Below are 12,919 nucleotides of genomic sequence, written 5' to 3'. Positions count from 1 at the left end.
AGATTTTGCAAATTTTATGCGTTTTTTTTTAAAAAAAAGTTATCAAGCTCTTAAAAAATCACCCTTTATAAAGTCGTTTAGTATAAACAGGTGAAATATGAGATGTCAAGATTTTTGGCTCTATAACTACACATATTCGTGTTTTTTTTTTTCAAAATTTGAACACTTATTTTAGAAAAACATATAAAATATTATTATCTATAGTATTGTCCATCGGAAGCTATAACATTTTCCTATGTTTTTGGCAATTTGTTCAAACTGTTCAGCTTATAGCAATGTTTGACATTCTGTTTGGTTGTGAACCGTATGCCAGTGCGGGCGCTTTGCAACGAACGCAACAAGTGGCAGTTAGAAGGGTCAAAGTTTGAGCTATAAGGCGAATAAGAAAACAACCTTCAAAGCCGCCCTTTTCCAAATAGTTTTTTAACCAATCTTGCGCCGTGACGCCAAGGGTTTTCATGATGAAAAATTATTGCCTCGTGTGTCACGTTCCGAATTCACTTTGATTTGATGAGTTGTTGTCGGTAGCGCTCTCCATGACTAGTTCACCCTATTTTAGAAGGTTATAATGCATCACTACTGCTGAATCCACAATATACTTGATTTTGGTTAGGCGTCATAATCGGCTTGTCGCTTATTTGGCTGGTTGGACAGGTCTCACATATTGTTCTCTTTTGCATTAACGGTTGTCGTAATAGATAATTTTTTCATCACCAGTCACAATGCTATGCATAAACGATTTCTTTTTGTCGCGTTCAATCAGCATTTCTGACGTGCAATATTTTTTCAACGCTTTTTGGTTTTAATTCAGCAAATTTTCTTGCTTTTATTGTGTCCTACTGCTTTTAAACTTTTTAAAATGACTACTTATGTGACTCCCAAAGATTCTTCGAGCTCTTCATGTGTTTGGCAAGAAATTTCATCGTGTAATGCTTTCAGTTCCTCATTTTCATATTTTTTTAGTCGCTTAGTATTAGGTTTTCTTCATATTAAAGTAATGAAAAAGAACTGCCCGCATAAAGATTTTCCAGGCCGTTGTTTTGGCGACATTTGAGTCGCATATGTATATACTGAAATATTCATATGTATATCCTTAAAGAATGTATACTTTATATAGATACATATACTTACATATGTACATATATAAGTGTAACCACGCACCAGAAGAAATAATATCAAATAATGCAAAACATGTGACTTTTAGGTAATAAAAAAATTAATACTTATAATAAAATTTTTGTAGTAAAAAAAAATTCAGATACTAGTTTTCAAAATGCCTCCGAGAAGCAACTGTAGTAGAAAACTCCTTTTTTAATACGCTTTTATTAGCTTCACTTGTATGTATGTATGTATGTATGTATGTAACTTTTTTAAGTGGTACTGAAACCTAGAATATTTGAGCGACACTGTAGGAAGGCGATAGTAAGTTTAAGCAGCTCACCAAAAAGATGCGCTTAAAAGTATGCAACATATATATAAAACTAGTTTTGGTGACATTTAAATAGCATACTGAGTTGGGCGTCGATCGTTCATAAAAAGCAAGGTTGTACAGTAGAGCATGCAGTAATTTATCTGGGCTCTCGACTGTTTGCTGCTGGACAAGCTTATGTAGCACTTAGTCGTTGTAGATCTTTGGACGGTATTCGAATTGAAGAACTAGACTGTTCAAAGTTGACAGGTAAAACCCCATGTAACAGTGAAGATTTAGAAGAAATGATTCAATTAAGAAGTAATAATTCGTAAAGTCGTCAATAGAACTTGGTCGCAAATAATGTAACAATTAGTCAATGAAAGGTTACGAGTAGATATTAAATGCTGCCTAATTATCGATTTACTTAACCAATACTACATGTCATAGTTCATATTTTAATAAATTTGGGGTTTCTCGCATCAAACTAAAAATTTAAAAATAAATATAGTTTAAAAAAACTAAAAAACACGCTTTTAAAGCATATCAAACTAAAAAGTGAAAAATAATTCTTTGTATAAACTAACAATAATAATGAAAGAAAAATTCCTGCATTATTGTGAGAAAAGCGTGGGGTGCTTTGTGACATATTTTTCATATATCGAGCCCTCTAAAGCAGGCTCCCCTCTTAAACTGCTGCTGTAAACAAACTACTAGTTGACATTGATTTTGCTCATACATATGTGGCATAGTAATTAAGGACCGTCCTACTAACTAAGCAAATACTGGGATTTCTGGGTGATTTTTTATCACAAATTATACAGAGAGTAGAACAGATGAACATGGCTAAATCGCCTCTGTTGAATGATCGTACTGATCATATACTATATATATTTATATTGTTTATATTTTATAGGGTTTCTCATGGTTTTTCTGCTTGGCTTTATAAACTTCATGGTAGGCTAAATACACCTTGTTCAGGCTACATTTATATATAGTACTTTTTTCATTAGGGGTATTCAGACCGAAGCCTGTTAATTTGGTAATTCGTTAGTTGATACTTCCTTAAAAAGCTTAACTGTGAACATACTTTTTGTTCTACCTCTGTAGTATGGTAAATTTTATTCCGAAACAGCTGATTCAATTTTATTAAAGAGTAAAAATGCCTCAACAAAGTGCAAACTCAAAAATTGTCAGTCATTTTATGTGGGGCAGATCAAATTTATTACTGGTAAGTACTTTAAATTGATGTACAGAGGAGCAGGAGAACAGCTGATGTGATATTACCGAGTAACGAAGCAATTATCAAGCTTGCCAGATGGATAGTTCATTACTCGGTAAAACGATAGTCTGTTAATTTTACAAAAACAAAATACATGTAAAAAACGACCGAATACCGACTAACGAATTAACAAGGCTGGTCTGAATACCCCTATTGTATTCATTTTAAGATCGTTACAAAAAAATAAATGCCATGACTTGTCATATTCGTAAAATTTATTAGCATTTTTGCAAATTTTCACTTACTTCATCGAATAACTGCGTTCACTGGCAAACGAAAGTAGGCAAACTGATTCCGAAAATAGCTGAAAAAAAGTTAAAGAATGATTGAGCATTAGAAATATATGCATAATATTATATTTATTTATATATTTTTATTTATTTAATTTAGTAGATTTATTTAAAAATATTTCAAAGAGAGCTGGACATTTTTGCTGTATTTTTTTATAACTTTATAACTTTTTCTGACTCATTTTAAAATGTCGTTTTTCTAATACTCTATCTTTACTTTATCATATAATTATAATAGAAAAAATAACAAATATACACCAAAGACTCTTAAGCCCCTTCGTCTATATCCGGTTCAATGAACTTATTACCTTTCCGTTTAAAATAAATTCGCAATTTGTATTAATAAAACACTTTGCTGACCTATTAAATTGCAATCGAGCAACACGTAACTAAGTACAAGCTAAAGGCTAACTACCAGTAATTATAGACAAGGGCTAAGAATAAATTGCGCAACTAAACGTCGCTCCGCTAAATTTATCGCCGACGGTGGCAGGTCAGGCAAGCAAGCGGTCAGGCGTTTAAATGAGGTGTGGAAGTTGCCACACCCATTTTGGCGGTCATATGCGGATGTACTCGCTGCAAAAGTATCTACTTTTGTATGTAATTGGATAGGTGTTTACATGTGTGTGTATGTGTTTACTAACAGTAATTCCCATATTGCTTTTGAGGGCTGTGAGTGTGATCGTAAGTGTGTGTGTTTGTTGTAATCTTTCAAATGTAATTGATACCCTGTGCGTGCTGGCATAGAGTAGGAATAAGCTCTATACACACACGCAAATGTGTGATGCTTGTATGCACCCACACATGCTCACATACAGCCTGTGTAAGGTGCATATATTATAGCATTAAGCGAACAATAGCCTTATTTTCCTTACTAACTAACACGTTTGCTTCATCAACCTCAGCACTGCATAGCTAAATTCAAGCCCGCAGCCTAGCCTGCCTATGCTTGTTAGTAACGGTAAAAATAATAAAAACAACAGCAGCTAAGATGCGACTTAAGCTAAAAGCCGTTTCAGTTTAGTGTCATTAAATCACAGTTTGTGTTGCATGTTGCAGGTTGTGCTGCTAAAAGCATCAAACAACAACAACAACTACAATCTAAACCACACAAAATATCGCATACACTATACGATATGTACGTATTAGCAACGGTGTAAGACGACGTGGCTGATGCGCTTATTAAGGAGCTTGAACCTTGCAATGTAATATACTCACAAGCATATAATATATACATATGTATATACATACTTGCTTGCACTTGTACACATATAAACTATCTTAAATATAAATAAATATATTTCACTTCCACACACGATTCTTCACTCACTTACTTGCTCACTTTGCTGAGTTCATGTGTTCACTTAACTTCTCCTTCGCTTGATTCTCGTGAAATTGGCGCACGACCGAGTCATGACTCCGCCATTTAATTTAATTTTATAGTTAATAGTATCACACTTTTCAAGTAGAAATACGAGTGTGTGCGAAAAAGCATGTCTGCGCACGCTTCGACCATTTAATGAAGTATTTTCACCCATTTTAAGGGCGCCGTACGACTTAAAAGTCGCACTAAGAGAGTGAATAATTGAAGGAAAGTTGTGGAGCTGGGAAGTGAAGCTTCGGACATTCGTATTGATTTTATATTTCAATTTGAATTATTTTAGGATGTTTCGAACGATCGTTTATTATTTTTTGAGTCGGTAAATTGTTTTTTTCCTTTAACGAAGGACATGAAATAGGCAAAATTCACCTTTCATTTTGATCACAGAGTATTATGAAAAAACGGATGGCAACGTCGAAAGGAATATTATTTCTTAACAAGCCTTAATTTCATATCTCTATTACTTTTATAGGCTGATCCTTTTCGAGGTTCCCTACTTTTTTAATGAAAAACACAGAAACTTCATATTAAAGAACATTCGTTGGCATTTATTTTTTGAAGATTGTTTCTTTCAAATGTCGTACGCGGCTAAGTCTCAGATGTTCCATCCGTTAAGCCCAATTTTCGATAATTCGTTCGAGCATTTCGACTAGTAATTGGCGAATCACACGATCTTGGTGACCAATCAACCGATCCAAAACGGCAAATTATCTGCTCACAGACGTGTTCTCTAAATGAATTCATTGATTTATGCGATGTGTGTGGTGCCTTCTTGTTAAAACCAATACTCGCCAAGATCACGAGCTTCAATTTCAGTCAAGAAATAGTGGGTTATCTGGGCGCGATCGCCATTTATGGTTACGTTCTCACCGGTTTAATGTCTTCGTATATCTCATACAGCTTATCGTTCTATCAAATGCGATGTAGCACCTGTTGGCAAGAGTCATCCTAGGCTGGCGTTAGTTTTGGTATTACTACTGGTTTCGAAGTTATGACTGCCAACAATGAAGTGGGAGCCAAATTGGCAGTGTGACGATTGTTTGTTTGATGACAGGAGATATTTCGTTTTGCACTCGTTCACTTCTAGACCCAATTTCTTAGCTTCTTTGCCCAACTTGATGAGAGCAGAACTAACCGCGGGGTTATTATGGCCAATGCCCGAGCTTTTGGTATTACTCAACATGAGTTTATACAGCTGTATAAGTTTTTGCGGAGATACCAAATTCAGTATTTGCGGAACCTTGGAAGTAAAAGAAGAAGTGGTGTGTGTCTGCTCTGTGGTCAACGATTGTGGAATCGGGTTCACCATCACCAGTTGTTATGCTGTTCCCTCCATAATTTGCGGAGCTCTGGGCGTAAAACACTAGATCACCTCTCGGGGTTCTACAAGAGTATGTTCCGGTCATGAAGCCTTCTGTTAGTTGCTGCATCTTTTTTCGTAGATTTTTCGAGCATTACCCCTGTCAGTAAGCTTGTCCAGGTCTTTTTTTTTTGTTGTGATTGCAGCTTCTCGACCTCGAATCTTCCTTGTGTTTGTTGATGGGCGTTTTTTGTTATACAGAGGCGGGTGCGCATTTTTTCTGCAACAATAGAGTGGTCCGAGTCGATGTTAGGACCTCGGAGCGTACGTACGTCTAAACCACTGGAGACGTGTCTTCCGTCTATCACAACATGATCGATCTATTTGGTGGTTTTTCGATCCAGGGCCAGCCAGGTAGCTTGATGTATCTTCTTATGCTGGAATCTAGTACTACAGATAACCATATTTCGGGCCCCGGCGAAGTCGATCAGCCTCAACCCAATTGACAATGTTTTATCATAGAGATAAATTTACCGACCGTTGTACCAAAGATACCTTCTTTGCCCACCCGGACGTTAAAGCCGCCAAACACGATTTTGACATCGGAGCGGGTGCAGCTCTCAAGGTGTGCTTCAAGCGCTCATAGAAGACATCTTTCGTCACCTCGTTCTTCTCTTCCTTCTCTTTCGTAGGCTTGGGCACAAATCAGCGATATGTTAAAGAATTTCGCTTTGATTCGGTTGGAGGTAGACGTTCATCCACCGGGGTGAATGCCAGGACTCGGCGACGGAGTCTCTCTTCCACCACGAATCCCACACAAATTTGAGCCTTTATATAACCACTGTAGTAAATGCCATAAGAACCTCGTCACAATCCTTGTCCCGTCCATCGCACTTCTTGGTAGACGGTGATGTCAGCCTTTACTCTTACGAGGACATCAACCAGCTAGGTATCACTTTATTCATTTTCGGCTTACAAAGTTATACAAGCTTAATTGCTTTCTTTAAAAAAAAATATTTATTTTAATACATTACTTTGTGTAGTCATAAGGGAAACATAAATGGCACAGTAGTGATCCTCATCTGACTGGCTTTTACTTAACCGCCCGTGAAAAGACTTTTCTGCTATTTTTAGACTTTTCTTCCAAGCCGTGACCTTAAAATACTCCGCATCAAGTTCAAGGTGTTGCGATAAGCCAACTTTCCAACGGTGTCCCTATAAAAGGTGACTTACAAACATCCGTTGTTTGGTTTACCTAACAGATTTGCAATAACTGGTCGTGTCTTTGCATGTGTTTGTTGTTTGTTTGTTTGTTTATGAAATACGTGATGCTATAACGCTCCCACCGCTGTTTACACGCATATCCATTTAAGCACATATGGCCGAGCATGTGTTCATGTGTGTGCGCTGAGCATGCACCAGCTCCGCCGTTATTTGCATATTTTGCCTGCAACTTTTAATAGCAAAGCGGCGCCATTCAAATTGCAAAAAATTATATATACTTTTACAAAGGAAATGGATGATATAAATATTTAGTAAATACAGGGTGTGTCAGTTTTTAAGTCGCTTTCGGCTTTTAATGAAGGACAGATCAAAACCAACTCCCAGTATGGAAAACTTTTTCAGTTGACGAGATAACTTCATGAAATTTAAACAGAGTTATTGTTGAAGATAACTATATAATATAAAAAGAAATTGTTCAGATCGGACCAATATAACGTGTATCTCACATACAAACTGAACAATAAAAATCATATCCTTGTATGGAAAACTTTTTCAGTTAACGAAATATCTTTACGAAATTTGGCTGAAGTTATTGTTTAAGGATACAGTAAAATTTCTGAAAAAATTGTTCAGATCGGGCCAATATAGCATATAGCTGTCATACAACTGACCGTTCAAAACCAAGTCTTAGTATGGAAAACTTTTTTAGTTGGCGAGATATCTTCATGAAATTTAAATAGAGTTATTGTTGAAGATAACTATATAACATACAAAGAAATTGTGCCGATCGGACCAATATAACGTGTATCTCCCATACAAACTGAACAATAAAAATCATGTCCTTGTATGGAAAACTTTTTCAGTTAATGAGATATCTTCACGAAATATGGCTGGAGTTATTGTTTAAGAATACAGTAGAATTTCTGAAGAATTTGTTCAGATCGGTCTACTATAGCATATAGTTGTCATACAAACTGACCGATTGAAACGAAGTGCTTGTATGGAAAACTTTTTCAGTTAACGAGATATCTTCACTAAATTCCGGTCGAGTTATTGTTTGAGGCTGCAGTACAATATCTGAAAAAATTGTTAAGATCGGACCACTATAGCGTATGTCTGCCATACAAACTGAGCGATTAAGCCAACCAAAAAACACGTTTTTCTTTGTATTTTGTTTCCAAAGCATGCCAACTTAAAAAATGGCACACCCTGTACCTAGCTGTATGCAGCAGTAGTAGCATATGTATACCCAAGTTGCATATGTTTACCTACAGACGCTAGTGTTTATAATCGTGCAAAAAAGGGAAAACATTGTGTAGGAAGCCGTGGCAAAGTAATGGCAAAAAAGTGAGAATGTATAGGAAAATGTTGACATGCGGCGGAAAATGCCAACGACAGCAGGCAGGCAGGCAGGCTGGCTGACAGCATCAACAGTTGCAGCAACAGCTTTGTGGCAGCAGCAACAACTGGTTGTGCTATCACAAGGACATTGCGTGCATTATAACGCTGTGCCAACTGCATTTTAATGCTATTGTTCGTGTGCGTGTATGTGCAAGTGTATGTGTGCTTGTATTATACATAATATTTCGATATGCTTAAATGTGTGCGCTGCTGACACAATTGGGCCACCTGTTGTACTGCTACAAGCAGGCAATGTATATAAATACATACGTACGTACGTATACTACTAACTGTACTTTGCACTTGCAACAAACGCACATCTCCATATTAAAATGCTCAACACAACAACGTTTTATATTTTAGCTGCGTCTTCCATTTCCGTTTCCGCTGCACTTTGCACTGCTCCTCCGCCTCGACACTCATTAAATAAATACTTGTCGTTCTCTTGTGGAAATACTTTTGTAATCGTTTTGGAAAATTGTGAGCGCGCTATGCGTACACAGCACACTGCGTTTGCTTACATTCGTGCAAATAACTGTACATATGTATATACACGCATGTGTGTGTAAAATATTTCATTGCGGCGCAAACAAAAAGCGCGGAACGCTTCAACACTTGGCAGTTGCCTTTTTGCTCGCGACTAACGTTTGCTTTTGCTATGCACCCACATACATACTTACACATATATAGATGCACATATGTAAGTATGTACATATTATTTTACACATTCATTTGCAGGTGCGTGCCTGTGCATGCCGTGAAAGCCGCAACATTTCCCAAGTGCTCGCAACACCCTCTCAACGGCTTTCGTGCGCTTTCTGCAAACCATAAAATCATTAAGTTAATTTAATTAAGACAAATTTAAGTGAGAACTGAAAATCAGTCATGGAAAAGAGTACAATTTGTGCAGAATTTAAATTTTGAGCTCGATTTTCGGAAGCTTTAGACAGTCCGCTTCTCAGATTATATTATTATTCGATCTTTGCTTTTTAAAACTACATTTCTTTGGTAATAATGGCTGATCAATGTCGAGATTTCCTACTATTTTGTAAAGAAAAACCAATGTGACCGCGGCTACGTCTCAGATGGTTCATCCGTTGAGTCCAATCTTCGATGACTCGTTCGATCATTTCGACTGCTAACTGACGAATGCACGCGTTATGTTTTTCTCCAAGGCCTCATTCGAAGAGGGATTGTCCGAATAGATTTTAGACTTTACATACATATTCCTATAGGAAAAAGTCGTAACGAAATTATCTGCTCCACGAAGTGCTCTCAATAAATCCATTAGTAGATGCGACGTGTGGGAAGACAGCGCTTGATCACAAGCTTCAATTTCAGGCATCAAATAGTCGATTATCATGTCATAAAAACGGTCGCCATTGACGGTTATATTCTCAGCGGCATCATTTTTGAAGAAATAAGTGTTGATGATTCCACCGGCCTTCAAACCACACCAAACCCTTGTTTTCTCTAGATGAAAGGGCATCTCTTCAATCTTTTCATGTTGTTCTTTGTCCCAAAGATGGCGATTTTGCTTGTTTACATATCCATTGAGCCAAAAATGGGCCTCATCGCTGTACAAAATTTGGCTCGTAAACGTTTGATCTTCGTGGAACTTTTCAAGAGCCCATAGAGCAAGCCATGTCGCTTGGGAAGATCGAGTTCAGTTCTTGCACAAGTTGTATTTGGTGCGCTTTAAATTTCTGATCTCAACGTAAAATGTGCCAAGTCGTCCCATATGTCAGTCCACGGTCTTCGTGTATATTCTCAGCTACGGCGGCTATACTTCCTTCACTGTATAATAGTAATGCAATTTATAATGATGCTATTTCGAAAGTAGTTGTGGTTGTTGTCCGATTTAACCTGTTTTCAAATTCTGGTATGAGAATGTATAGATATTACAATATATGAAAACTGCCGGGTGTTCTTCGGCAAACGTCTTGTTCGATAGCAATTCCAACCGCCTTTAGGCACCCGCTTGTCTAGTGTTGGCAATGTAAAACTTTTTGAGAAGGTGATTTCGCGTCCTGGGGTGGCCGACCTTGAACTGAATGTGGGAGAATGACAAGTGAGCCACATCACCTATGGACCTGAAGAATAAATACGAGTCTTGGTCTACACCTACAACTATGAATTACTTCCTAGGGTGCCGTCACAATGGTATACCTCCCACAGACTGGTCCTCAATTCTGTGTTTTGTTGGGCCAGTATCAGATCAGTATCAACTCCTTGGACATTACGGCCATTTTACCACTAATAAAGATGCGAAATTTGATGGGACTTATGACTTTTTTTGTCACGCACAAGGCGCTGTTTGTTATTCTCCCATAGGTCCGGCAGAGTTCACGCAATGAAGCTCATCTTTCGAAGCGAGCCAAGTCTATTCTAAATAACAATTTATTCGACTTTGACGACGGGATAAGTCATTAGGTTAGACCATCGCTGAAAAGGAAACAGGGACTATTGTTCCGCCGACATACTTTCTCGGGTTCGACCAGTGTGGATTATGACGGGTCGTATCCGCGTAAGATTTCCTATCTCCCCCTACCTTATCACTAGGGATTTTCATCTTACTGGCCATGTTGTTGTTGTAGCGGCAGAATTCTGTCAAGTTCACTGTCCTTCGCCGGATAAAAAATTCGGCTCCATTCCGGATACGTAAACCCGACTGTCGGAGGAACGGTCTTACTGGTCCTCGAAACTGATGGTCCATAACTGTCTCGTTCTGTCCGTCTCTTGCTTGTAGTGACCTCCTATGTTCAAAGTCGTTTTCCTGATTACTGAAGTTTCTTATTTGTAGGGACGACCTCACCGTCTTGATAGTTGGTTCCAACAACCAGTATCTGCTGTTTGAGCACTGCATCTCTTATCAAAATTCCTTCTTTCCAACTTTTTTGTTCACTTGTGAGCCGAAGCTGTTGTCACCTTCGCTCATCTCGATTTTTCAGCATTTTAACCGTATGTTCGTTTCTTTCTCCTATTTCCCGTGAGGTTTACTTGAGATCAATCGGAGTGCCACATGCAAACCTCCTTCTTTGACAACCCTTGACGGCTTCGGACCGGCTATGGCAGAATTTGCTTCAATGGTTAGTAAGGAGTTTCACTAATTATTCCTATTTTTTATATTTTGGTTTTTATTAAAGGCACGTTTTGGCCAATTCAGAGTTCGAGAGAACACATGTATCAAGTTTTGTCAGAATATCTCAATTATTTCTCATGTTAGTGGTGCACGAACAAACCCTGAATATATTTATGTATCTATTTTTTCACCATTAATATTCTTACACAATTTTACAATCATATAAATCGACGAAAAATCGAGCAGAAAACCATCACACTAAGTATTCAAGTTGCATAATGAGCGCTGCTTGCTCTTACCTTTTGAAGTTCATTTCCAGGGGTTCCTGAAATTAGTTGAGCAACAAATTTGCACGCGTTCGCCGACTGTGAAATTCAACTTATTCTTCTGCTTTTCTTCTCGCATACCTACAGCATCACAGAGAATGTAGCATCATAGCGAATGTATGTAGGAGCAACGTCTGCCTTTCACCCTCACTCACTTTTAATACTTACTTTCACAATGTGCTCCTATAACTCTTAGTATTTTACTGCTTTTTCTACGTCTTCTTCGTTACGTCTGTGTCAACTGAGTCACGCTCAGCGGTAGCCAAGCGTAGCAGACTATTTTGTCACGCTAAATACTCTTTTATCCTCCTTAAAGTGCAATCGTGTCGAAATGGAAGCATTTTCGTTTGCGCTCATTTGATTTCGGAAATGTGACGTCCTCGAATGGAAATTTTCTTTGTCGATGAATGAAATTTTCTAATTGGTTTTGGTTGGGTGAAGGGGTATGAAAGGTGATTGCATTTATGTGGTAAGAATTTGTTTTCACGACCAAATAGGTGGCTTGCTAAGTCGATTCTTCATTTGGGAGAATATATTTGAATATTTTCGTATTTTCAAATGCATTTTTTTTTGCACTTTTTTTTTTAAGTATTTGAAGAATAAAAAGACGCGTCAAAACCACTGCCAGATTTGCCCAAAACCGAAGTATTCGTATTAGTGACTATTGCAAGATGGCGCTTTATGTAACAGCAAATCAATCTGATATTAAATAGACAAAAAGGACGAAGCTTTGTTGTCGCAGAACCGGCAGTTTGCCAGGAAACTATGTCCAAGTTAGCCAAGTGCTTCCAGAGTCTGCAATGCCCTGTATAGAGCGCAACAAGAAGGCGGAATTAGTTTTTGGGAGAGGTTGATTATTTCCTTAAACCTTGCGAGGTTGTACTCTCCAAGAAGCAGCTGGGCATATCACATTCCCTCTGCCAATACTGTTCTCTCCACACTTTCTCCTCGTGCGGAGCAGCTTTTTCAAAATATGTTGCCATTCCACTGCAATGCATGGTTCTGGCTCCATCATCCTGAACGCTGCCGCAGAGCGGTCAAGTTCATCTGCCAGCTCATTGCTGGCTACCCTGTTATGCCCCGGCACCCAAGTTAGGTGTACCCAGTTGCACATTGATAGACGGTTCAGCCTTCCACTAAAAGCGATTTAACCTCATACGCTGAGATCGCCTTTGGTGCCGCTTGACTGTGGCTAAGTAAGGCAATACGTTGGTTGCGATAGTTG

General features: G+C 38.1%; 1 protein-coding gene across 2 annotated transcripts in view; it reads right to left on the bottom strand.

The window, feature by feature from the left end:
* The window catches only part of LOC105233649 (uncharacterized), a 175,400-nt gene that overhangs the window by 22,123 nt on the left and 140,358 nt on the right, over positions 1-12,919 (bottom strand). For both annotated transcript variants that reach the window (XM_049446695.1, XM_049446696.1), the window contains one exon: positions 2,936-2,996. The gene's annotated coding sequence lies outside the window, so the exon portion shown is untranslated. The remainder of the gene's footprint in view (positions 1-2,935; positions 2,997-12,919) is intronic.

This window comes from Bactrocera dorsalis, chromosome 1, assembly GCF_023373825.1.
Source record: "Bactrocera dorsalis isolate Fly_Bdor chromosome 1, ASM2337382v1, whole genome shotgun sequence".
Lineage (NCBI taxonomy): Eukaryota > Metazoa > Arthropoda > Insecta > Diptera > Tephritidae > Bactrocera > Bactrocera dorsalis.
The sequence above is the reverse complement of the archived record's forward strand: the minus strand, read 5'-3'. Positions and strand labels throughout refer to the sequence as shown.